Raw genomic sequence first — 27,100 nt, forward strand, 5'->3', positions numbered from 1 at the left:
TTAGCTTTAAAAAGCAGCGTTAAGGGGTCCTAATGCTGCTTTTTAACGCCCACTGGTATTACGAGTATGGCAAGTACAGGTGTACCGTTCACTTTTTTCCGTGACTTTTCCATACCGCAAATCCCCTTACGTCAATTGCGTATCCTATCTTTTTAATGGGATTTGTTTAACGCTGGTATTACAAGTCTTGGTGAGCGGTACAGCCTCTACCTCCAAGACTCCTACCGCATATAAAAGTCAGTAGTTAAGAGTTTTATGGGAACATAAAGCTCTTAACTACAGTGCTACAAAGTACACTAACACCCATAAACTACCTATGAACCCCTAAACCGAGCCCCCCCCCCCACATCGCAAACACTATAATAAAATTATTTAACCCCTAATCTGCCGACCGGACATCGCCGCCACCTACATTATACCTATGAACCCCTAATCTGCTGCCCCTAACATCGCCGACACCTACATTATAGTTATTAACCCCTAATCTGCCGCCCCTAACGTCCCTGCCCCCTACCTACACTTATTAACCCCTAATCTGCCAACCGGACATCGCCGCCACTATAATAACATAATTTATGCTTACCTGATAAATTTATTTCTCTTGTAGTGTAGTCAGTCCACGGGTCATCCATTACTTATGGGATTATATCTCTTCCCCAACAGGAAGTTGCAAGAGGATCACCCAAGCAGAGCTGCTATATAGCTCCTCCCCTCACATGTCATATCCAGTCATTCGACCGAAACAAGACGAGAAAGGAGAAACCATAGGGTGCAGTGGTGACTGTAGTTTAATTAAAATTTAGATCTGCCTTAAAAGACAGGGCGGGCCGTGGACTGACTACACTACAAGAGAAATAAATTTATCAGGTAAGCATAAATTATGTTTTCTCTTGTTAAGTGTAGTCAGTCCACGGGTCATCCATTACTTATGGGATACTAATACCAAAGCTAAAGTACACGGATGAAGGGAGGGACAAGGCAGGAACTTTAAACGGAGGGAACCACTGCCTGAAGTACCTTTCTCCCAAAAATAGCCTCAGAAGAAGCAAAAGTGTCAAATTTGTAAAACTTTGAAAAAGTGTGAAGTGAAGACCAAGTCGCAGCCTTGCAAATCTGTTCAACAGAAGCCTCATTTTTAAAAGCCCAGGTGGAAGCCACAGCTCTAGTAGAATGAGCTGTAATTCTTTCAGGAGGCTGCTGTCCAGCAGTCTCATAGGCTAAACGTATTATGCTACGAAGCCAAAAAGAGAGAGAGGTAGCCGAAGCCTTTTGACCTCTCCTCTGTCCAGAGTAAACGACAAACAGGGAAGAAGTTGACGAAAATCTTTAGTTGCCTGCAAATAGAACTTCAGGGCACGGACTACGTCCAGATTATGCAAAAGTCGTTCCTTCTTTGAAGAAGGGTTAGGACACAATGATGGAACAACAATCTCTTGATTGATATTCCTGTTAGAAACTACCTTAGGTAAGAACCCAGGTTTAGTACGCATAACTACCTTGTCTGAATGAAAAATCAGATAAGGAGAATCACAATGTAAGGCAGATAACTCAGAGACTCTTCGAGCCGAGGAAATAGCCATCAAAAACAGAACTTTCCAGGATAACAGCTTAATATCAATGGAATGAAGGGGTTCAAATGGAACGCCTTGCAGGATGTTAAGAACTAAGTTTAAGCTCCACGGCGGAGCAACAGTCTTAAACACAGGCTTAATCCTAGCCAAAGCCTGACAAAAAGCCTGAACGTCTGGAATTTCTGCCAGACGCTTGTGTAGAAGAATAGACAGAGCAGAAATCTGTCCTTTTAACGAACTAGCGGATAAGCCCATTTCTAAACCCTCTTGTAGAAAAGACAATATCCTAGGAATCCTAACCTTACTCCATGAGTAACTCTTGGATTCGCACCAATACAAATATTTACGCCATATCTTATGGTAAATTCTTCTGGTAACAGGTTTCCTAGCCTGTATTAAGGTATCAATAACCGACTCCGAGAAGCCACGCTTGATAGAATCAAGCGTTCAATCTCCATGCAGTCAGCCTCAGAGAAATTAGATTTGGATGGTTGAAAGGACCCTGAATTAGAAGGTCCTGCCTCAGAGGCAGAGACCATGGTGGACAGGACGACATGTCCACTAGGTCTGCATACCAGGTCCTGCGTGGCCACGCAGGCGCTATCAGAATCACTGATGCTCTCTCCTGTTTGATCTTGGCAATCAGTCGAGGCAGTAGCGGAAACGGTGGAAACACATAAGCCATCTTGAAAACCCAAGGGGCTGCTAGAGCATCTATCAGCGCCGCTTCCGGGTCCCTGGACCTGGATCCGTAATGAGGAAGCTTGGCGTTCTGGCTAGACGCCATGAGATCCAGATCTGGTTTGCCCCAACGATGAATCAGTTGAGCGAAGACCTCCGGATGAAGTTCCCACTCCCCCGGATGAAAAGTCTGGCGACTTAGAAAATCCGCCTCCCAGTTCTCCACGCCTGGGATGTAGATTGCTGACAGGTGGCAAGAGTGAGACTCTCCCCAGTGAATTATCTTTGAGACTTCCAACATCGCTAGGGAACACCTGGTTCCCCCTTGATGATTGATGTAAGCCACAGTCGTGATGTTGTCCGACTGAAATCTGATGAACCTCAGAGTTGCTAACTGAGGCCAAGCTAGAAGAGCATTGAATATTGCTCTTAACTCCAGAATATTTATTGGGAGGAGCTTCTCCTGAGTCCATGATCCCTGAGCCTTCAGGGAATTCCAGACTGCGCCCCAACCTAGAAGGCTGGCGTCTGTTGTTACAATCGTCCAATCTGGCCTGCGAAAGGTCATCCCCTTGGACAGGTGGGGCCGAGAAAGCCACCATAGAAGAGAATCTCTGGTCTCTTGGTCCAGATTTAGTAGAGGGGACAAATCTGAATAATCCCCATTACACTGACTTAGCATGCACAATTGCAGCGGTCTGAGATGCAGTCGCGCAAATGGTACTATGTCCATTGCCGCTACCATTAAGCCGATTACTTCCATGCACTGAGCTACTGACGGGTGTGGAATGGAATGAAGGGCACGGCAAGCATTTAGAAGTTTCGATAACCTGGCCTCCGTCAGGTAAATTTTCATCTTTACAGAATCTATAAGAGTCCCTAGGAAGGGAACCCTTGTGAGTGGTAATAGAGAACTCTTTTCCACGTTCACCTTCCATCCATGCGACCTCAAGAATGCCAGAACTATCTCTGTATGAGACTTGGCAGTTTGAAAACTTGACGCTTGTATCAGAATGTCGTCTAGGTACGGAGCCACCGCTATGCCTCGCGGTCTTAGTACCGCCAGACGTTAGCCCAAAACCTTTGTAAAGATTCTTGGAGCCGTAGCTAACCCGAAGGGAAGAGCTACAAACTGGTAATGCCTGTCTAGGAAGGCAAATCTCAGGTACCGATAATGATCCTTGTGAATCGGTATGTCAAGGTAGGCATCCTTTAAGTCCACAGTGGTCATGTACTGACCCTCTTGGATCATGGGTAGGATGGTTCGAATAGTTTCCATTTTGAATGATGGAACTCTTAGGAATTTGTTTAGGATCTTTAAGTCCAAGATTGGTCTGAAGGTTCCCTCTTTCTTGGGAACCACAAACAGATTTGAATAGAATCCCTGCCCGTGTTCCGTCTGCGGAACTGGGTGGACCACCCCCATTAGTAAGAGGTCTTGTACACAGTGTAGAAACGCCTCTTTCTTTATTTGGTTTGCTGATAACCTTGAAAGATGAAATCTCCCTTGTGGAGGAGAAGCTTTGAAGTCCAGAAGATATCCCTGAGATATGATCTCCAACGCCCAGGGATCCTGGACATCTCTTGCCCAAGCCTGGGCGAAGAGAGATAGTCTGCCCCCCACTAGATCCGTTTCCGGATAGGGGGCCCTCTCTTCATGCTGTCTTAGGGGCAGCAGCAGGTTTTCTGGCCTGCTTGCCCTTGTTCCAGGACTGGTTCGTTTTCCAGCCCTGTCTGTAACGAGCAACAGCTCCTTCCTGTTTTGGAGCGGAGGAAGTTGATGATGCTCCTGCCTTGAGGTTACGAAAGGCACGAAAATTAGACTGTTTGGCCTTTGATTTGGCCCTGTCCTGAGGTAGAGCATGGCCCTTACCTCCCGTAATGTCAGCGATAATTTCTTTCAAGCCGGGCCCGAATAAGGTCTGCCCTTTGAAAGGAATATTAAGCAATTTAGATTTAGAAGTCACGTCAGCTGACCAGGATTTAAGCCATAACCCATCTTCGCGCTTGGATGGCGAATCCGGAGTTCTTAGCCGTAAGTTTGGTTAAATGTACGACGGCATCAGAAACAAATGCGTTAGCTAGCTTAAGTGCTTTAAGCTTGTTCATAATTTCATCCAATGGAGCTGTGCGAATGGCCTCTTCCAGAGACTCAAACCAGAATGCCGCCGCAGCAGTGACAGGCGCAATGCATGCAAGGGGCTGTAAGATAAAACCTTGTTGAACAAACATTTTCTTAAGGTAACCTTCTAATTTTTTATCCATTGGATCTGAAAAGGCACAACTATCCTCCACCGGGATAGTGGTACGCTTAGCTAAAGTAGAAACCGCTCCCTCCACCTTAGGGACCGTCTGCCATAAGTCTCGTGTGGTGGGGTCTATAGGAAACATTTTCCTAAATATGGGAGGAGGGGAAAAAGGCACACCGGGTCTATCCCACTCCTTGCTAATAATCTCTGTAAGCCTTTTAGGTATAGGAAACACGTCAGTACACACCAGTACCGCATAGTATCTATCCAACCTACATAATTTTTCTGGAATTGCAACCGTGTTACAATCATTCAGAGCCGCTAATACCTCCCCTAGCAATATGCGGAGGTTCTCAAGCTTAAATTTAAAATTAGAAATCTCTGAATCCAGTCTCCCTGGATCAGATCCGTCACCCACAGAATGAAGCTCTCTGTCTTCATGTTCTGCAAATTGTGACGCAGTATTGGACATGGCTCTCACATCATCAGCGCGCTCTGTCCTTAACCCAGAGCTATCACGCTTGCCTCTTAATTCTGGCAATTTAGATAATACTTCTGTCATAACAGTAGCCATGTCTTGCAAAGTGATTTGTAAGGGCCTCCCTGATGTACTTGGTGCCACAAAATCACGCACCTCCTGAGCGGGAGGCGAAGGTACTGACACGTGAGGAGAGTTAGGCGGCATAACTTCTCCCTCGTTGTCTGGTGATAATTTCTTTGCATGTAAAGACTGACTTTTATTTAAAGTTACATCAATGCATTTAGTACACAACCTTCTATGGGGCTCCACATTGGCCTTCATACATAGTGAACAAACAGATTCATCTGTGTCAGACATGTTTAAACAGACTAGCAATGAGACTAGCAAGCTTGGAAAATACTTTTCAAATAAATTTACAAGCAATATAAAAAACGCTACTGTGCCTTTAAGAAGCACAAAAAGCTGTCACAGTTGAAATAACAATGAACCAAATTAGTTATAGCAACCAAATTTTCACAGTAAATGTATTAAGTTAGCAAAGGATTGCACCCACCAGCAAATGGATGATTAACCCCTTAATACCCAAAAACGGATAACAATTTAATAATTAACGTTTTTATCACAGTCAAACACACTGTCACAGGTCTGCTGTGACTGATTACCTCCCTCAAAATGAATTTTGAAGACCCCTGAGCTCTCTAGAGACGTCCTGGATCATGGAGGATGAAGTAGGAAGATTGTGACTGAATTTTTCCTGCGCAAAAAAGCGCTAAAATAGGCCCCTCCCACTCATATTACAACAGTGGGGAAGCTCAGTTAACTGTTTCTATGCAGAAACAAAAGTTAGCCATGTGGTAAAAATCATGCCCCAATAAGTTTTATCACCAAGTACCTCACAAAAAACGATTAACATGCCAGTAAACGTTTTGAACATACATTTTAAAAGTTATGAAGTGTTATTAATAAGCCTGCTACCAGTCGCTTTTACTGAGTTAAGGCTCACACATTACTTCAGTATTAACAGTATTTTCTGAGTCAAAGTCCATTCCCTAGAAAAATACTTCAGTGTACACACACTCCTCAGCCTAATACCAGTCGCTACCACTGCATTTAAGGCTGAACTTACATTACATTGGTATCAGCAGTAATTTCTCAGTCAATTCCATTGCTTAGAAAAATAATTTACTGCACATACCTCGTTTGCAGGGGGGCCCTGCATGCTATTCCCCTTTTCTGAAGTTACCTCACTCCTCAGAATGTGCGAGAACAGCCAGTGGATCTTAGTTACGTCTAAGATCATAGAAAACGCAGGCAGATTCTTCTTCTAATGCTGCCTGAGAAACAAACAGCACACTCCGGTGCCATTTAAAATAACAAACTTTTGATTGAAGAAATAAACTAAGTTTAAAAACACCACAGACCTCTCACAACGACCTATCTTTAGTTAGGTTGCAAGAGAATGACTGGATATGACATGTGAGGGGAGGAGCTATATAGCAGCTCTGCTTGGGTGATCCTCTTGCAACTTCCTGTTGGGGAAGAGATATAATCCCATAAGTAATGGATGACCCGTGGACTGACTACACTTAACAAGAGAAAAATGTATTAACCCCTAAACCGCCACACTCCCGCCTCGCAAACACTATAATAAATTTTATTATCCCCTAATCTGCCGTCCCTAACATCGCCGCCACCTACCTACAATTATTAACCCCTAATCTCCCGCCCCCAACGTCGCCACTACTATAATAAAGTTATTAACCCCTAAACCTAAGTCTAACCCTAACACTCCCCTAAATTAAATATAATTTAAATAAATCTAAATAAAATTACTATAATTAAATAAATTAATCCTATTTAAAACTAAATACTTACCTATAAAATAAATCCTAATATAGCTACAATATAACTAATAGTTACATGGTAGCTATTTTAGGATTTATATTTATTTTACAGGCAACTTTGTATTTATTTTAACTAGGTAAAATAGCTATTAAATAGTTAATAACTATTTAATAGCTACCTAGTTAAAATAATTACAAAATTACCTGAAAAATAAATCCTAACCTAAGTTACAAATACACCTAACACTACACTATCAATAAATTCATTAAATAAATTAACTATAATTATGTAAAATAAAATACAATTAAATAAACTAAACTATATTACAAAAAAAACAAACACTAAATTACAAAAAATAAAAAAATATTACAAGAATTTTAATCTAATTACACCTAATCTAATCCCCCTAATAAAATAAAAAAGCTCCCCAAAATAATAAAATTCCCTATCCTAAACTAAATTACAAATAGCCCTTAAAAGGGCCTTTTGCGAGGTCAATTCTATTGGCTGATCCAATCAGCCAATCAGATTGAACTTCAATCCGATTGGCTGATTAAATCAACCAATCAGATTTTTCCTACCTTAATTCCGATTGGCTGATAGAATCCTATAAGCCAATCGGAATTCGAGGGACGCCATCTTGGATGACGTCATTTAAAGGAACCTTCATTCACTGGTAGGACATCGGAAGAAGAGGATGGCTCTGCGTCGGCTGGATTGAAGATGGACCCGCTCCGCTCCAATTGATTGAAGATAGAAGTTGCCGCTTGGATGAAGACTTCTGCTGGATGGAGGACCACTTCTGCCACGATCGGATGAAGACTTCTGCCCGGCTGGAGGACCACTTGTGCCCGGATCGGATGAAGAGTTCGGCCCAGCTGGGTGAAGACGGCTCCAGGTAGGGTGATCTTCAATGGGGTAGTGTTAGGTTTATTTAAGGGGGGATCTGGTGGGTTTTAGAGTAGGGGTGTGTGGGTGGTGGGTTGTAATGTTGGAGGGGGGTATTGTATTTATTTTTTTTACAGGTAAAAGAGCTGGTTTGCCCCGCAAAAAGCCCTGTTAAGGGCTGGTAAAAGAGCTGGTTACTTTGGGGCAATGCCCCGCAAAAACAGAATTTATGTTTACCTGATAAATTACTTTCTCCAACGGTGTGTCCGGTCCACGGCGTCATCCTTACTTGTGGGATATTCTCTTCCCCAACAGGAAATGGCAAAGAGCCCAGCAAAGCTGGTCACATGATCCCTCCTAGGCTCCGCCTACCCCAGTCATTCGACCGACGTTAAGGAGGAATATTTGCATAGGAGAAACCATATGTTACCGTGGTGACTGTAGTTAAAGAAAATAAATTATCAGACCTGATTAAAAAAACCAGGGCGGGCCGTGGACCGGACACACCGTTGGAGAAAGTAATTTATCAGGTAAACATAAATTCTTTTTTCTCCAACATAGGTGTGTCCGGTCCACGGCGTCATCCTTACTTGTGGGAACCAATACCAAAGCTTTAGGACACGGATGAAGGGAGGGAGCAAATCAGGTCACCTAAATGGAAGGCACCACGGCTTGCAAAACCTTTCTCCCAAAAATAGCCTCAGAAGAAGCAAAAGTATCAAATTTGTAAAATTTAGAAAAAGTGTGCAGTGAAGACCAAGTCGCTGCCTTACATATCTGACCAACAGAAGCCTCGTTCTTGAAGGCCCATGTGGAAGCCACAGCCCTAGTGGAGTGAGCTGTGATTCTTTCAGGAGGCTGCCGTCCGGCAGTCTCATAAGCCAATCGGATAATGCTTTTAATCCAGAAGGAGAGAGAGGTAAAAGTTGCTTTTTGACCTCTCCGTTTACCAGAATAAACAACAAACAAAGACAAAGTTTGTCTGAAATCCTTAGTAGCTGCTAAGTAAAATTTGAGAGCACGAACTACATCCAAGTTGTGCAACAAACGTTCCTTCTTTGAAACTGGATTAGGACACAAAGAAGGCACAACTATCTCCTGGTTAATGTTTTTGTTAGAAACAACTTTTGGAAGAAAACCAGGTTTAGTACGCAAAACCACCTTATCTGCATGGAACACCAGATAAGGAGAAGAACACTGCAGAGCAGATAATTCTGAAACTCTTCTAGCAGAAGAAATTGCAACCAAAAACAAAACTTTCCAAGATAATAACTTAATATCAACGGAATGTAAGGGTTCAAACGGAACCCCCTGAAGAACTGAAAGAACTAGGTTGAGACTCCAAGGAGGAGTCAAAATTTTGTAAACAGGCTTGATTCTAACCAGAGCCTGAACAAAGGCTAGAACATCTGGCACAGCTGCCAGCTTTTTGTGAAGTAACACAGACAAGGCAGAAATCTGTCCCATCAAGGAACTTGCAGATAATCCTTTTTCCAATCCTTCTCGAAGGAAGGATAGACTCTTAGGAATCTTAACCTTGTCCCAAGGGAATCCTGCAGATTCACACCAACAGATATACCAAATTATGTGGTAATTTTTCTGGTTACAGGCTTTCAGGCCTGAACAAGAGTATTAATAACAGAATCTGAGAACCCTCGCTTTGATAAGATCAAGCGTTCAATCTCCAAGCAGTCAGCTGGAGTGGGTCGAACGGACCTAGAACAAGAAGGTCTCGTCTCAAAGGTAGCTTCCATGGTGGAGCCGATGACATATTCACCAGATCTGCATACCAAGTCCTGCGTGGCCACGCAGGAGCTATCAAAATCACCGACGCCCTCTCCTGATTGATCCTGGCTACCAGCCTGGGGATGAGAGGAAACGGCGGGAACACATAAGCTAGTTTGAAGGTCCAAGGTGCTACTAGTGCATCCACTAGAGCCGCCTTGGGATCCCTGGATCTGTACCCGTAGTAAGGAACTCTGAAGTTCTGACGAGAGGCCATCAGATCCATGTCTGGAATGCCCCACGGTTGAGTGACTTGGGCAAAGATTTCCGGATGGAGTTCCCACTCCCCCGGATGCAATGTCTGACGACTCAGAAAATCCGCTTCCCAATTTTCCACTCCTGGGATGTGGATAGCAGACAGGTGGCAGGAGTGAGACTCCGCCCATAGAATGATTTTGGTCACTTCTTCCATCGCTAGGGAACTCCTTGTTCCCCCCTGATGGTTGATGTATGAACTTGGCCCTCGCTAGCTGAGGCCAAGCTTTGAGAGCATTGAATATCGCTCTCAGTTCCAGAATATTTATCGGTAGAAGAGATTCTACCCGAGACCAAAGACCCTGAGCTTTCAGGGATCCCCAGACCGCGCCCCAGCCCAACAGACTGGCGTCGGTCGTGACAATGACCCACTCTGGTCTGCGGAAGGTCATCCCTTGTGACAGGTTGTCCAGGGACAGCCACCAACGGAATGAGTCTCTGGTTCTCTGATTTGCTTGTATCTTCGGAGACAAGTCTGAATAGTCCCCATTCCACTGACTGAGCATGAACAGTTGTAATGGTCTTAGATGAATGCGCACAAAAGGAACTATGTCCATTGCCGCTACCATCAAACCTATCACTTCCATGCACTGCGCTATGGAAGGAAGAGGAACGGAATGAAGTATCCGACAAGAGTCTAGAAGTTTTGTTTTTCTGGCTTCTGTCAGAAAAATCCTCATTTCTAAGGAGTCTATTATAGTTCCCAAGAAGGGAACCCTCGTTGACGGAGATAGAGAACTCTTTTCCACGTTCACTTTCCATCCGTGAGATCTGAGAAAGGCCAGGACAATGTCCGTGTGAGCCTTTACTTGAGGAAGGGACGACGCTCGAATCAGAATGTCGTCCAAGTAAGGTACTACAGCAATGCCCCTTGGTCTTAGCACCGCCAGAAGGGACCCTAGTACCTATGAGAAAATCCTAGGAGCAGTGGCTAATCCGAAAGAAAATGCCACGAACTGGAAATGCTTGTCCAGGAATGCAAACCTTAGGAACCGATGATGTTCCTTGTGGATAGGAATATGTAGATACGCATCCTTGAAATCCACCTTGGTCATGAATTGACCTTCCTGGATGGAAGGAAGAAGTGTTCGAATGGTTTCCATCTTGAACGATGGAACCTTGAGAAACTTGTTCAAGATCTTGAGATCTAAGATTGGTCTGAACGTTCCCTCTTTTTTGGGAACTATGAACAGATTGGAGTAGAACCCCATCCCTTGTTCTCCTAATGGAACAGGATGAATCACTCCCATTTTTAGCAGGTCTTCTACCCAATGTAAGAATGCCTGTCTTCTTATGTGGTCTGAAGACAACTGAGACCTGTGGAACCTCCCCCTTGGAGGAAGCCCCTTGAACTCCAGAGAATAACCTTGGGAGGCTATTTCTAGCGCCCAAGGATCCAGAACATCTCTTTCCCAAGCCTGAGCGAAGAGAGAGAGTCTGCCCCCCACCAGATCCGGTCCCGGATCGGGGGCCCGCATTTCATGCTGTCTTGGTAGCAGTGGCAGGTTTCCTGGCCTGCTTTCCTTTGCTCCAGCCTTGCATAGGTCTCCAGGCTGGATTGGCTTGAGAAGTATTACCTTCCTGCTTAGAGGACGTAGCCCTTGGGGCTGATCCGTTTCTGCGAAAGGGACGAAACTTAGGTTTATTTTTGGTCTTGAAAAGACCTATCCTGAGGAAGGGCGTGGCCCTTGCCCCCAGTGATATCAGAGATAATCTCTTTCAAGTCAGGGCCAAAGAGTGTTTTCCCCTTGAAAGGAATGTCAAGCAATTTGTTCTTGGAAGACGCATCCGCTGCCCAAGATTTTAACCAAAGCGCTCTGCGCCACAATAGCAAACCCAGAATTTTTTCGCCGCTAACCTAGCCAATTGCAAGGTGGCGTCTAGGGTGAAAGAATTAGCCAATTTAAGAGCACGAATTCTGTCCATAATCTCCTCATAAGAAGAAGAATTACTAATAATCGCCTTTCCTAGCTCATCAAACTAGAAACACGCGGCTGCAGTGACAGGGACAATGCATGCAATTGGTTGTAGAAGGGAACCTTGCTGAACAAACATCTTTAGCAGACCTTCTAATTTTTTATCCATAGGATCTTGGAAAGCACAACTATCTTCTATGGGTATAGTGGCGCGCTTGTGTAGAGTAGAAACCGCCCCCTCGACCTTGGGGACTGTCTGCCATCAGTCCTTTCTGGGGTCGACTATAGGAAAACAATTTTATAAATATGGGGGGAGGTACTAAAGGTATACCGGGCCTGTCCCATTCTTTACTAACAATGTACGCCACCCGCTTGGATATAGGAAAAGCTTCGGGGGGCCCCGGGGCCTCTAAGAACTTTTCCATTTTACATAGTGGTTCTGGAATGACCAGATAATCACAATCATCCAAATTGGATAACACCTCCTTAAGCAGAGCGCGGAGATGTTCCAACTTAAATTTAAAAGTAATCACATCAGGTTCAGCTTGTTGAGAAATGTTTCCTGAATCTGAAATTTCTCCCTCAGACAAAACCTCCCTGGCCCCCTCAGACTGGTGTAGGGGCCCTTCAGAAACCATATCATCAGCGTTCTCATGCTCTACAGAATTTTCTAAAACAGAGCAGTCGCGCTTTCGCTGATAAGTGGGCATATTGGCTAAAATGTTTTTGATAGGATTATCCATTACAGCCGTTAAATGTTGCATAGTAAGGAGTATTGGCACACTAGATGTACTAGGGGCCTCCTGTATGGGCAAGACTGGTGTAGACGAAGGAGGGGATGATGCAGTACCATGCTTACTCCCCTCACTTGAGGAATCATCTTGGGCATCATTTTTACTAAATTTTTTTATGACATAAAATACATATAGTTAAATGAGAAGGAACCTTGGTTTCCCCACAGTCAGAACACAATCTATCTGGTAGTTCAGACATGTTAAACAGGCATAAACTTGATAACAAAGCACAAAAAACGTTTTAAAATAAAACCGTTACTGTCACTTTAAATTTTAAACTAAACACACTTTATTATTGCAATTGCGAAAAAGTATGAAGGAATTGTTCAAAATTCACCAAAATTTCACCACAGTGTCTTAAAGCCTTAAAAGTATTGCACACCAAATTTGGAAGCTTTAACCCTTAAAATAACGGAACCGGAGCCGTTTTTATATTTAACCCCTTTACAGTCCCTGGAATCTGCTTTGCTGAGACCCAACCAAGCCCATAGGGGAATACGATACCAAATGATGCCTTCAGAAAGACTTTTCTATGTATCAGAGCTCCACACACATGCAGCTGCATGCCATGCTGTCCTCAAAAACAAGTGCGCCATACCGGCGCGAAAATGAGGCTCTGACTATGATTAGGGAAAGCCCCTAAAGAATAAAGTGTCTAAAACAGTGCCTGCCGATATAATCATATCAAAATACCCAGAATAAATGATTCCTCAAGGCTAAATATGTGTTAATAATGAATCGATTTAGCCCAGAAAAAGTCTACAGTCTTAATAAGCCCTTGTGAAGCCCTTATTTACTATCTTAATAAACATGGCTTACCGGATCCCATAGGGAAAATGACAGCTTCCAGCATTACATCGTCTTGTTAGAATGTGTCATACCTCAAGCAGTAAGAGACTGCACACTGTTCCCCCAACTGAAGTTAATTGCTCTCAACAGTCCTGTGTGGAACAGCCATGGATTTTAGTTACGGTGCTAAAATCATTTTCCTCATACAAACAGAAATCTTCATCTCTTTTCTGTTTCTGAGTAAATAGTACATACCAGCACTATTTTAAAATAACAAACTCTTGATTGAATAATAAAAACTACAGTTAAACACTAAAAAACTCTAAGCCATCTCCGTGGAGATGTTGCCTGTACAACGGCAAAGAGAATGACTGGGGTAGGCGGAGCCTAGGAGGGATCATGTGACCAGCTTTGCTGGGCTCTTTGCCATTTCCTGTTGGGGAAGAGAATATCCCACAAGTAAGGATGACGCCGTGGACCGGACACACCTATGTTGGAGAAAGGCCCTTTTAAGGGCTATTTGTAATTTAGTTTAGAATAGGGAATTTTATTATTTTGGGGGGCTTTTTTATTTTATTAGGGGGATTAGATTAGGTGTAATTAGATTAAAATTCTGGTAATATTTTTATTATTTTTTGTAATTTAGTGTTTGTTTGTTTTTTGTAATATAGTTTAGTTTATTTAATTGTATTTTATGTTACATATTTGTAGTTAATTTATTTAATTAATTTATTGATAGTGTAGTGTTAGGTGTATTTGTAACTTAGGTTAGGATTTATTTTACAGGTAAGTTTGTAATTATTTTAACTAGGTAGCTATTAAATTGTTATTAACTATTTAATAGCTATTGTACCTAGTTAAAATAAATGCAAAGTTGCCTGTAAAATAAATATAAATCCTAAAATAGCTACCATGTAACTATTAGTTATATTGTAGCTATATTAGGGTTTATGTTATAGGTAAGTATTTAGTTTTAAATAGGATTAATTTATTTAATTATAGTAATTTTATTTAGATTTATTTAAATTATATTTAACTTAGGGGAGTGTTAGGGTTAGACTTAGGTTTAGGGGTTAATAACTTTATTATAGTAGCGGCGACGTTGGGGGCGGGAGATTAGGGGTTAATAACTGTAGGTAGGTGGCGGCGATGTTAGGGACGGCAGATTAGGGGTTAATAAAATGTATTATAGTGTTTGCGAGGCGGGAGTGCAGCGGTTTAGGGGTTAATACATTTTTTATAGTGGCAGCAATGTCCAGTCGGCAGATTAGGGGTTAATAAGTGTAGGTAGGTGGCGGCGACGTTGGGGGAGGGAGATTAGGGTTTAATAACTATAATGTAGGTGTCGGCGATGTTAGGGGCAGCAGATTAGGGGTTCATAGGGATAATGTAGGTGGCAGCGGTGTCCGGAGCGGCAGATTAGGGGTTAATAGTATAATGCAGGTGGCGATGATGTTGGGGGCGGCAGATTAGAGGTTAATAAGTGTAAGGTTAGGGGTATTTAGACTCAGGGTTCATGTTAGGGTGTTAGGTGTAGACTTAGAAAGTGTTTCCCCATAGGAAACAATGGGGCTGCGTTAAGAGCTGAACGCTGCTTTTTTGCAGGTGTTAGGTTTTTTTCAGCCAGCTCAGCCCCATTGTATCCTATGGGGAAATCGTGCAAGAGCACGTTTTAGCCAGCTTAACGCTACCGTAAACAACGCTGGTATTACAGTGAAAAGTGGCACTAAATTTGCTCAACGCTCACTTTTCTGAGGCTAACGCAGCCATTTAGAAAACTTGTAATACCAGCGTTGTTTAAAGTGAGCGCTGAAAAAAAAGGAGCGTTAGCTCCGCAAGTTTTTACCAACAAAACTTGTAATCTAGCCGTAAATGTTTTAAATAGAAATTATTTAGTTATTAATAGTAGGTTTTATTTAGATTTATTTTAATTATATTAAAGTTAGGGGGGTTTAGGGGTTAATAAATTTAGTATAGTGGTGGCGACGTTGGGGCAGCAGATTAGGGGTTAATAAATGTAGGTAGGTGGCAGCGATGTTAGGGGCGGCAGATTAGGGGTTTATAATATTTAACTAGTGTTTGCGATGCGGGAGTGCAGCGGTTTAGGGGTTAATATGTTTATTATAGTGGTGGTGATGTCCGGAGCGGCAGATTAGGTTAATAAGTATAATGTAGGTGTCGGCGATGTCGGGGCAGCAGATTAGGGGTTAATAAGTGTAAGGTTAGGGGTGTTTAGACTCGGGGTTCATGTTAGGGTGTTAGGTGTAAACATAAATTGGGGCTGCGTTACAGAGCTTTACGCTGCTTTATTGCAGGTGTTAAGCTTTTTTTCAGCCGGCTCTCCCCATTGATGTCTATGGAGAAATCGTGCACAAGCACGTAAAACCAACTCACCGCTGACTTAAGCAGTGCTGGTATTGGAGTGCAGTATAGAGCACAATTTTGCTCTATGCTCACTTCTTGCCTGTTAACGCCGGGTTTATGAAAACCTGTAATACCAGCGCTGACAATAACGTGTAAGTTAGCACGGCACCCCTCATAATGCAAAACTCGTAATCTAGCCGTTAGTTTTAAATAGGAATTATTTAGTTAATAATTGTAAATTTAATTTAGATCTATTTTAATTATGTTAAAGTTATGGGGTGTTAGGGTTAGGTGTAGGGGTTAATAGTTTAATTTAGGTTGTTGCAATGTGGGGGGCTGGTGGGTTAGGGGTTAATAGGTTTATTAAGTTAATAATTGTAATTTTAATTTAGCTATATTTTAATTATGTTAAAGTTAGGGGGTGTTAGGGTTACGTTAGGGGTTAATATAGTTTCATTTAGGTTGTTGCGATGTGGGGGGCTGGCAGTTTAGGGGTTAATAGGTTTATTTAGTGGTAGTGATGTGGGAGGCCAGAGGTTTAGGGGTTAATAACTTTATTTAGTTGCGGCGATGTTGGGGAGCGACGGAATAGGGGTTAATAATTTTAATATAGTTGCGGCGATGTTGGGGTGCGGCAGACTAGGGGTTAATAACTTTAGCATAGTGTCGGCGACATCGGGAGCAGCAGATTAGGGGTTAATAGTTTTATTTAGGTGCCGTGATATCGGAAGCAGCAGATTAGGGGTTAATAACTTTATGTAGGTGTTGACGATGTTGGGGGCGGCAGATTAGGGGTGTTTAGACGTGAGGTTTATGTTAGGGTGTTAGGTTTAAACATAACTTTTCTTTTCCCCATAGACATCAATGGGGCTGCGTTATGGAGCTTTTGTTTCCGCAATCGCAGGTGTTAGGCTTTTTTTAAGCCGGCTCTCCCTATTGATGTCTATGGGGAAAGCGTGCACGAGCACATCAAAACAGCGCTTGTATTTGGGTGTGGTATGGAGTTTAAAATCTCGATACCGCATGCGCAAGCCGTTTTTTTTTAAACTTGCATGGCAGCGCTATAGGGGGTTAAATAACGCCACTTTTGTGCCGTACTTTCTTTTCCTATAGGACTCAAAACTCGTAATCTAGGTGACTGTTTATATCATTCATATGGAAGTAAATAAAGAAAATATAAAGTAAAAGGTGTTAAAATTTAACTTGAAACTAAAACAGTGGTATTAGTTGGGTACTTCCTGCTAAGGTTAGTTAGCTATTAGGTACAAATGCTCATGGCCAGTCAAATAAGCATTAGCAGGAAGTACCCATCAGCCAATGAGGCTGAGTAAGAAGTACCCATCAGCCAATGATCCCTAGTAAGAAGTACATATCGGCCAATAAGCCATACATGATACAGTTGTACCGGTTTCAAGTAAAATGTAAACAGTTTTTAACTCACATTTATTTCACACAGGAAAAAATCACCATGTTTAAATGCTAATCTTTAATTTGAATGATAGAAGAACAGTTAGATGAGTATCCAATAGTAGCTTATTTTGTTAGGCGTCTTTCCAGAGTTGAATAACATTAAAAGGATGTGTTTAAAAGATTTTACAGCTGGTTTGTTTAATGACACACTAACACATGCTCTACCTATAAGTTAGTGCTTTCAAGACATCTCTTTGCATGGTGTCTACAAACAGTATAAAAATCAAATGTAAACAAATTAAAGCAATAATACATTACTTACGGGCTGTTAAAATCTGTGTAAATATTTAGAAAAAATCCTCCAAGCAAGTACCCCACTGCAGGCCCAATTATTGCAGCTGTATAAAAGATACCTATAAAAGACAACAAACAATAGTCAATGAGTTAATACAATCCCATGGATTTGAAAAATGCTGCTTAAAACGTAAATCTTCTATTACATTTTTCTTTTTTAATATTAAAGGGACAATCTAGTCAAAATTAAACTTTCATGATTCAGATAGGTCATGCAATTTTAAACAACTTTCCAATGTAATTTTATCATCAAATTTGCTTTGTTGTCTTGGTATTCTTTGTTGAAAGCTAAACCTAGATAGGCTCATATGCTAATTTCTAAGCCCTTGAAGCCCCATCTTATCTCAGTGAATTTTGACATTTTTCCACAGCTAGACAGCGCTAGTTCATGTGTGTCATATAGATAGCATTGTGCGCACTCCCGTGGAGTTATTTATGAGTCAGTACTGATTGGCTAAAATGCAAGTTTGTCAAAAGAACTGTGACAATGGGGCAGTCTGCAGAGGCTTAGCTACAAGTTAATCACAGAGGTAGAAAGTATATTAATATAACCGTGTTGGTTATGCGAAAACATAATTTATTTAAAATGCAAGTTTGTCAAAAGAACTGTGACAATGGGGCAGTCTGCAGAGGCTTAGCTACAAGTTAATCACAGGAGGTAGAAAGTATATTAATATAACCGTGTTGGTTATGCAAAAACATAATTTATGTAAGAACTTACCTGATAAATTCATCTCTTTCATATTGGCAAGAGTCCATGAGCTAGTGGCGTATGGGATATACAATCCTACCAGGAGAGGGAAATTTTCCCAAACCTAAAAATGCCTATAAATACACCTCCCACCACTCCCACAACTCAATTTAACGAATAGACAAGTAGTAAGGTGATAAAATAAGGAGTAAAAAAGCATACAAAAAGAGGAACTGGAAATATAATTGCGCTTTTATACAAAAATCATAGCCACCAAAAAAAGGGTGGGTCTCATGGACTCTTGCCAATATGAAAGAAATGAATTTATCAGGTAAGTTCTTACATAAATTATGTTTTCTTTCATGTAATTGGCAAGAGTCCATGAGCTAGTGATGTATGGGATAGAAATACCCAAGATGTGGAAGACCACAGAAGAGTCACTAGAGAGGGAGGGATAACATAATAACAGCTATTTCTGCTGAAAAGACATAAATCCACACCAAAAAATAAGTATTTCTCATAAATTTCACATAAATGTCAAGAAAAAACCTTAAATCATAAGCAGAAGAATCAAACTGAGACAGCTGCCTGAAGAACTTTTCTACTAAAGACTGCTTCAGAAGAAGCAAATACATCAAAATGGTAAAATTTAGTAAATGTATGCAAAGAAGACCAAGTTGTTGCTTTGCAAATCTGATCAACCGAAGCTTCATTCTTAAAAGCCCAAGAAGTGGCGACTGATCTAGTAGAATGAGCTGTAATTCTCTGAGGAAGAGACTGCCCCGTCTCCAAATAAGCCTTGTGAATCAAAATCTTTAACCAAGATGCCAAAGAAATGGCAGAAGCTTTCTGACCTTTCCTAGGACCAGAAAAAACAACAGACTAGAAGTCTTCCTGAAATCTTTAGTAGCTTCAACATAATATTTCAAAGCTCTTACAACATCCAAAGAATATAAAGATCTTTCAAGTGTATTCTTAGGATTAGGGCACAATGAAGGAACAACAATTTCCCTACTAATGTTGTTAGAATTCACAACCTTAGAAAGAAATTTAAATGAAGTCTGCAAAACAGCCTTAACCTGATAGAAAATCAGAAAAGGAGACTCATAAGAGAGAGCAGATAATTCAGAAACTCTTCTAGCTGAAGAGATAGCCAAAAGGAACAATACTTTCCAAGAAAGTCGTTTAATATCCAAAGAATTTCATAGGCTCAAACGGAGGAGCCTGCAAAACCTTTAAAACCAAATTAAGACTCCAATGAGGAGAAATTGACTTAATAACAGGCTTGATACGAACCAAAGACTGAACAAAAACAGAATTTATGTTTACCTGATAAATTTCTTTCTCCAACGGTGTGTCCGGTCCACGGCGTCATCCTTACTTGTGGGATATTCTCCTCCCCAACAGGAAATGGCAAAGAGCCCAGCAAAGCTGGTCACATGATCCCTCCTAGGCTCCGCCTACCCCAGTCATTCGACCGACGTTAAGGAGGAATATTTGCATAGGAGAAACCATATGGTACCGTGGTGACTGTAGTTAAAGAAAATAAAATATCAGACCTGATTAAAAAAACCAGGGCGGGCCGTGGACCGGACACACCGTTGGAGAAAGAAATTTATCAGGTAAACATAAATTCTGTTTTCTCCAACATAGGTGTGTCCGGTCCACGGCGTCATCCTTACTTGTGGGAACCAATACCAAAGCTTTAGGACACGGATGAAGGGAGGGAGCAAATCAGGTCACCTAAATGGAAGGCACCACGGCTTGCAAAACCTTTCTCCCAAAAATAGCCTCAGAAGAAGCAAAAGTATCAAACTTGTAAAATTTGGTAAAAGTGTGCAGTGAAGACCAAGTCGCTGCCCTACATATCTGATCAACAGAAGCCTCGTTCTTGAAGGCCCATGTGGAAGCCACAGCCCTAGTGGAATGAGCTGTGATTCTTTCGGGAGGCTGCCGTCCGGCAGTCTCGTAAGCCAATCTGATGATGCTTTTAATCCCAAAAAGAGAGAGAGGTAGAAGTTGCTTTTTGACCTCTCCTTTTACCTGAATAAACAACAAACAAGGAAGATGTTTGTCTAAAATCCTTTGTAGCATCTAAATAGAATTTTAGAGCGCGAACAACATCCAAATTGTGCAACAAACGTTCCTTCTTTGAAACTGGTTTTGGACACAGAGAAGGTACGATAATCTCCTGGTTAATGTTTTTGTTAGAAACAACTTTTGGAAGAAAACCAGGTTTAGTACGTAAAACCACCTTATCTGCATGGAACACCAGATAAGGAGGAGAACACTGCAGAGCAGATAATTCTGAGACTCTTCTAGCAGAAGAAATCGCAACTAAAAACAAAACTTTCCAAGATAATAACTTAATATCAACGGAATGTAAGGGTTCAAACGGAACCCCCTGAAGAACTGAAAGAACTAAATTGAGACTCCAAGGAGGAGTCAAAGGTTTGTAAACAGGCTTGATTCTAACCAGAGCCTGAACAAAGGCTTGAACATCTGGCACAGCTGCCAGCTTTTTGTGAAGTAATACCGACAAGGCAGAAATCTGTCCCTTCAGGGAACTTGCAGATAATCCTTTTTCCAATCCTTCTTGAAGGAAGGATAGAATCCTAGGAATCTTAACCTTGTCCCAAGGGAATCCTTTAGATTCACACCAACAGATATATTTTTTCCAAATTTTGTGGTAAATCTTTCTAGTCACAGGCTTTCTGGCCTGAACAAGAGTATCGATCACAGAATCTGAGAATCCTCGCTTCGATAAAATCAAGCGTTCAATCTCCAAGCAGTCAGCTGGAGTGAAACCAGATTCGGATGTTCGAACGGACCCTGAACAAGAAGGTCTCGTCTCAAAGGTAGCTTCCAAGGTGGAGCCGATGACATATTCACCAGATCTGCATACCAAGTCCTGCGTGGCCACGCAGGAGCTATCAAGATCACCGACGCCCTCTCCTGCTTGATCCTGGCTATCAGCCTGGGGATGAGAGGAAATGGCGGGAACACATAAGCTAGTTTGAAGGTCCAAGGTGCTACTAGTGCATCCACTAGAGCCGCCTTGGGATCCCTGGATCTGGCCCCGTAGCAAGGAACTTTGAAGTTCTGACGAGAGGCCATCAGATCCATGTCTGGAATGCCCCACAGGTGAGTGACTCGGGCAAAGATTTCCGGATGGAGTTCCCACTCCCCCGGATGCAATGTCTGACGACTCAGAAAATCCGCTTCCCAATTTTCCACTCCTGGGATGTGGATAGCAGACAGGTGGCAGGAGTGAGACTCCGCCCAAAGAATAATTTTGGTTACTTCTACCATCGCTAGGGAACTCCTTGTTCCCCCCTGATGGTTGATGTACGCAACAGTCGTCATGTTGTCTGATTGAAACCGTATGAACCTGGTCCTCGCAAGCAGAATATTTATCGGTAGAAGAGATTCTTCCCGAGACCAAAGACCCTGAGCTTTCAGGGATCCCCAGACCGCGCCCCAGCCTATCAGACTGGCGTCGGTCGTGACAATGACCCACTCTGGTCTGTGGAACATCATCCCTTGAGACAGATTGTCCAGGGACAGCCACCAACGGAGTGAGTCTCTGGTCCTCTGATTTACTTGTATCTTCGGAGACAAGTCTGTATAGTCCCCATTCCACTGACTGAGCATGCACAGTTGTAATGGTCTTAGATGAATGCGCGCAAAAGGAACTATGTCCATCGCCGCCACCATCAACCCGATCACTTCCATGCACTGAGCTATGGAAGGAAGAGGAACGGAATGAAGTATCCGACAAGAGTCCAGAAGCTTTGTTTTTCTGGCCTCTGTTAGAAAGATCCTCATTTCTAAGGAGTCTATAATTGTTCCCAAGAAGGGAACCCTTGTTGACGGGGATAGAGAACTCTTTTCCACGTTCACTTTCCAGCCGTGAGATCTGAGAAAGGCCAGGACAATGTCCGTGTGAGCCTTTGCTTGAGGAAGGGACGACGCTTGAATCAGAATGTCGTCCAGGTAAGGTACTACTGCAATGCCCCTTGGTCTTAGCACCGCTAGAAGGGACCCTAGTACCTTTGTGAAAATCCTTGGAGCAGTGGCTAATCCGAAAGGAAGCGCCACGAACTGGTAATGTTTGTCCAGGAATGCAAACCTTAGGAACCGATGATGTTCCTTGTGGATAGGAATATGTAGATACGCATCCTTTAAATCCACCGTGGTCATAAATTGACCTTCCTGGATGGAAGGAAGGATAGTTCGAATGGTTTCCATCTTGAACGATGGGACCTTGAGAAATTTGTTTAAGATCTTGAGATCTAGGATTGGTCTGAACGTTCCCTCTTTTTTGGGAACTATGAACAGATTGGAGTAGAACCCCATCCCTTGTTCTCTTAATGGAACAGGATGAATCACTCCCATTTTTAACAGGTCTTCTACACAATGTAAGAACGCCTGTCTTTTTATGTGGTCTGAAGACAACTGCGACTTGTGGAACCTCCCCCTTGGGGGAAGTCCCTTGAATTCCAGAAGATAACCCTGGGAGACTATTTCTAGCGCCCAAGGATCCAGAACATCTCTTGCCCAAGCCTGAGCGAAGAGAGAGAGTCTGCCCCCCACCAGATCCGGTCCCGGATCGGGGGCCAATATTTCATGCTGTCTTGGTAGCAGTGGCAGGTTTCTTGGCCTGCTTTCCCTTGTTCCAGCCTTGCATTGGTCTCCAAGCTGGCTTGGCCTGAGAAGTATTACCCTCTTGCTTAGAGGACGTAGCACCTTGGGCTGGTCCGTTTTAACGAAAGGGACGAAAATTAGGTCTATTTTTTGCCTTGAAGGGCCGATCCTGAGGAAGGGCGTGGCCCTTACCCCCAGTGATATCAGAGATAATCTCTTTCAAGTCAGGACCAAACAGCGTTTTCCCCTTGAAAGGAATGTTTAGTAGCTTGTTCTTGGAAGACGCATCAGCCGACCAAGATTTCAACCAAAGCGCTCTGCGCGCCACAATAGCAAACCCAGAGTTCTTAGCCGCTAACTTAGCCAATTGCAAAGAGGCGTCTAGAGTGAAAGAATTAGCCAATTTGAGAGCATTGATTCTGTCCATAATCTCCTCATAAGGAGGAGAGTCACTATCGAGCACCTTAAGCAGTTCATCAAACCAGAAATATGCGGCTGTAGTGACAGGGACAATGCATGAAATGGGTTGTAGAAGGTAACCCTGCTGAACAAACATCTTTTTAAGCAAACCTTCTAATTTTTTATCCATAGGATCTTTGAAAGCACAACTATCCTCTATGGGAATAGTGGTGCGTTTGTTTAAAGTAGAAACCGCTCCCTCGACCTTGGGGACTGACTGCCATAAGTCCTTTCTGGGGTCGACCATAGGAAACAATTTTTTAAATATGGGGGGAGGGACGAAAGGAATACCGGGCCTTTCCCATTCTTTATTAACAATGTCCGCCACCCGCTTGGGTATAGGAAAAGCTTCTGGGAGCCCCGGCACCTCTAGGAACTTGTCCATTTTACATAGTTTCTCTGGGATGACTAAATTTTCACAATCATCCAGAGTGGATAATACCTCCTTCAGCAAAATGCGGAGATGTTCCAATTTAAATTTAAATGTAATCACATCAGATTCAGCCTGCTGAGAAATGTTCCCTAAATCAGTAATTTCTCCCTCAGACAAAACCTCCCTGGCCCCCTCAGATTGGGTTAGGGGCCCTTCAGAGATATTAATATCAGCGTCGTCATGCTCTTCAGTAACTAAAACAGAGCATCCACGCTTACGCTGACAAGGGTTCATTTTGGCTAAAATGTTTTTGACAGAATTATCCATTACAGCCGTTAATTGTTGCATAGTAAGGAGTATTGGCGCGCTAGATGTACTAGGGGCCTCCTGAGTGGGCAAGACTCGTGTAGACGAAGGAGGGAATGATGCAGTACCATGCTTACTCCCCTCACTTGAGGAATCATCTTGGGCATCATTGTCATTATCACATAAATCACATTTATTTAAATGAATAGGAATTCTGGCTTCCCCACATTCAGAACACAGTCTATCTGGTAGTTCAGACATGTTAAACAGGCATAAACTTGATCAGAAAGTACAAAAAACGTTTTAAAATAAAACCGTTACTGTCACTTTAAATTTTAAACTGAACACACTTTATTACTGCAATTGCGAAAAAACATGAAGGAATTGTTCAAAATTCACCAAATTTTCACCACAGCGTCTTAAAGCCTTGAAAATATTGCACACCAATTTTGGAAGCTTTAACCCTTAAAATAACGGAACCGGAGCCGTTTTAAGCTTTAAACCCCTTTACAGTCCCTGGTATCTGCTTTGCTGAGACCCAACCAAACCCAAAGGGGAATACGATACCAAATGACGCCTTCAGAAGTCTTTTATGAGTATCAGAGCTCCTCTCACATGCGACTGCATGCCATGCCTCTCAAAAACAAGTGCGCAACACCGGCGCGAAAATGAGACTCTGCCTATGCTTTGGGAAAGCCCCTAAAGAATAAGGTGTCTAAAACAGTGCCTGCCGATATTATTAAATCAAAATACCCAGAATAAATGATTCCTCAAGGCTAAATAAGTGTTAATATCAATCGATTTAGCCCAAAAAAAGTCTACAGTTTAAATAAGCCCTTGTGAAGCCCTTATTTACAATCGTAATAAACATGGCTTACCGGATCCCATAGGGAAAATGACAGCTTCCAGCATTACATCGTCTTGTTAGAATGTGTCATACCTCAAGCAGCAAGAGACTGCAAACTGTTCCCCCAACTGAAGTTAATTGCTCTCAACAGTCCTGTGTGGAACAGCCATGGATTTTAGTTACGGTTGCTAAAATCATTTTCCTCATACAAACAGAATTCTTCATCTCTTTTCTGTTTCTGAGTAAATAGTACGTACCAGCACTATTTGAAAATAACAAACTCTTGATTGAATAATGAAAAACTACAGTTAAACACTAAAAAACTCTAAGCCATCTCCGTGGAGATGTTGCCTGTACAACGGCAAAGAGAATGACTGGGGTAGGCGGAGCCTAGGAGGGATCATGTGACCAGCTTTGCTGGGCTCTTTGCCATTTCCTGTTGGGGAGGAGAATATCCCACAAGTAAGGATGACGCCGTGGACCGGACACACCTATGTTGGAGAAACAGTGAATGTCAGGAAGATTAGCAATCTTTCTATGAAATAAAACAGAAAGAGCAGAGATTTGTCCCTTCAAAGTACTTGCAGACAAATCTTTATCCAAACCATCCTGAAGAAACTGTAAAATTCTAGGAATTCTAAAAGAATGCCAAGAGAATTTATAAGAAGAACACCATGAAATATAGGTTTTACAAACTCGATAATAAATTTTCCTTGAAACAGACTTACTAGCCTGTAGCAATGTATTAATCACTCTATGACTAAGCACTAAACGTTCAATTTCCATACCTTCAAATTTAGCGATTTGAGATCCCAATCGAAAAATGGCCCTTGAGACAAAAGGTCTGGTCTTAACGGAAGTGGCCAAGGTTGGCAACTTGACATCCGGACAAGATCCGAAAACCAAAATCTGTGAGGCCATGCTGGTGCTATCAGAAACACATGCGATTGTTCCATTATGATCTTGGAGATCACCCTTGGAAGAAGAACTAAAGGCGGTAAGATGTAAGCAGGTTGGTAAGAATAAGGAACTGCTAACGCATCCATAATCTCCGCCTGAGGATCCCTGGACCTGGAAAGATACCTGGGAAGTTTCTTGTTTAGATGGGACGGCATCAGATCTATTTCTGGAAGACCCCACATCTGTACAATCTGACAAAATACATCTGGATGGAGAGACCACTCCCCTGGATGTAAAGTCTGACGGCTGAGATAATCCGCTTCCCAATTGTCTACACCTGGGATATGTATTGCAGAAATTAGACAGGAGTTGAATTCTGCCCAAGAAAGTATTCAAGATACTTATTTCATCGCTAAAGGACTGCGAGTCCCACCCTGATGATTGACATATGCCACAGTTGTGATATTGTCTGAATGATTCTCTTTAGTAGAGGCCAAGCCTGAAGAGCCCTGAAAATAGCACAGAGTTCTAAAATATTGATTGGTAACCTCAGAGGTCTCATATGAAAACGGGCAAAGGGGATCGCGTCCGATGCTGCAGTCATGAGACCTAAAACTTCCATGCACATAGCCACTGAAGGGAATAATCGAGACTCAAGGTTTCAACAGGCAGAAACCAATTTCATTTGTATCTTGTCTGTTAAAGACAGAGTCATGGACACTAAATCTATCTGGAAACCTAAAAAGGTGACCCTTGTCTGAGGAATCAAGAAACTTTTTGGTAAATTGATCCTCCAACCATGTCTTTGAAGAAACAACACAAGTTGATTTGTGTGAGAGTCTGCTAAATGAAAATATTGAGCCAGTACCAAGATATCGTCCAAATAAGGAAACACCGTAATACCCTGCTCTCTGATTACAGATAGAAGGGCACCTAGAACCTTGGAAAAGATTCTTTGAGCTGTTGCTAGGCCAAATTGAAGAGCAACAAATTGGTAATGCTTGTCTATAAAAGAGAATCTCAGAAACCGATAGTGGTCTGGATGAATCGGAATGTGAAGATATGCATCCTTAAAGTCTTTTGTGGACATATAATGACCTTGCCTAACAAAAGGCAGAATAGTCCTTGTAGTCACCATCTTGAAAGTTGGGACCCTTACAAAGTGATTCAAAAATTTCAGATCCAGAACTGGTCTGAATAGATTTTTCTTCTTCGGGACAATGAATAGATTTAAATAAAAACCCAAACCCTATTCCAGAAGTGAAACTGGTACAATTACCCCTGAAAGCTCCAGATCTAAAACACATTTCAGAAAGGCCTGAGACAATATTCTGAATCCAATGATTCTGAATGGAACCTGCCCAAACATCTTGAAATAATTTCAATCTGCCCCCACCAGTACAACTGGATTGAGGGACACACCTTCATGCAGTTTTGGGGCCTGGGTTCGGTTTCTTTAAAGATTTGGATTTATTCCAACTCGAAGATGGCTTCC

The 27,100-nt window shown here is 42.3% G+C and overlaps 1 protein-coding gene across 1 annotated transcript in view; it reads left to right on the forward strand.

Annotated features, from left to right (window-relative positions):
* The window catches only part of SLCO4A1 (solute carrier organic anion transporter family member 4A1), a 402,251-nt gene that overhangs the window by 280,316 nt on the left and 94,835 nt on the right, over positions 1-27,100 (forward strand). The gene's annotated exons all lie outside the window — the stretch shown is intronic.

The sequence above is a fragment of the Bombina bombina genome, chromosome 1, assembly GCF_027579735.1.
Source record: "Bombina bombina isolate aBomBom1 chromosome 1, aBomBom1.pri, whole genome shotgun sequence".
In the NCBI taxonomy this organism is placed as follows: Eukaryota; Metazoa; Chordata; class Amphibia; order Anura; family Bombinatoridae; genus Bombina; species Bombina bombina.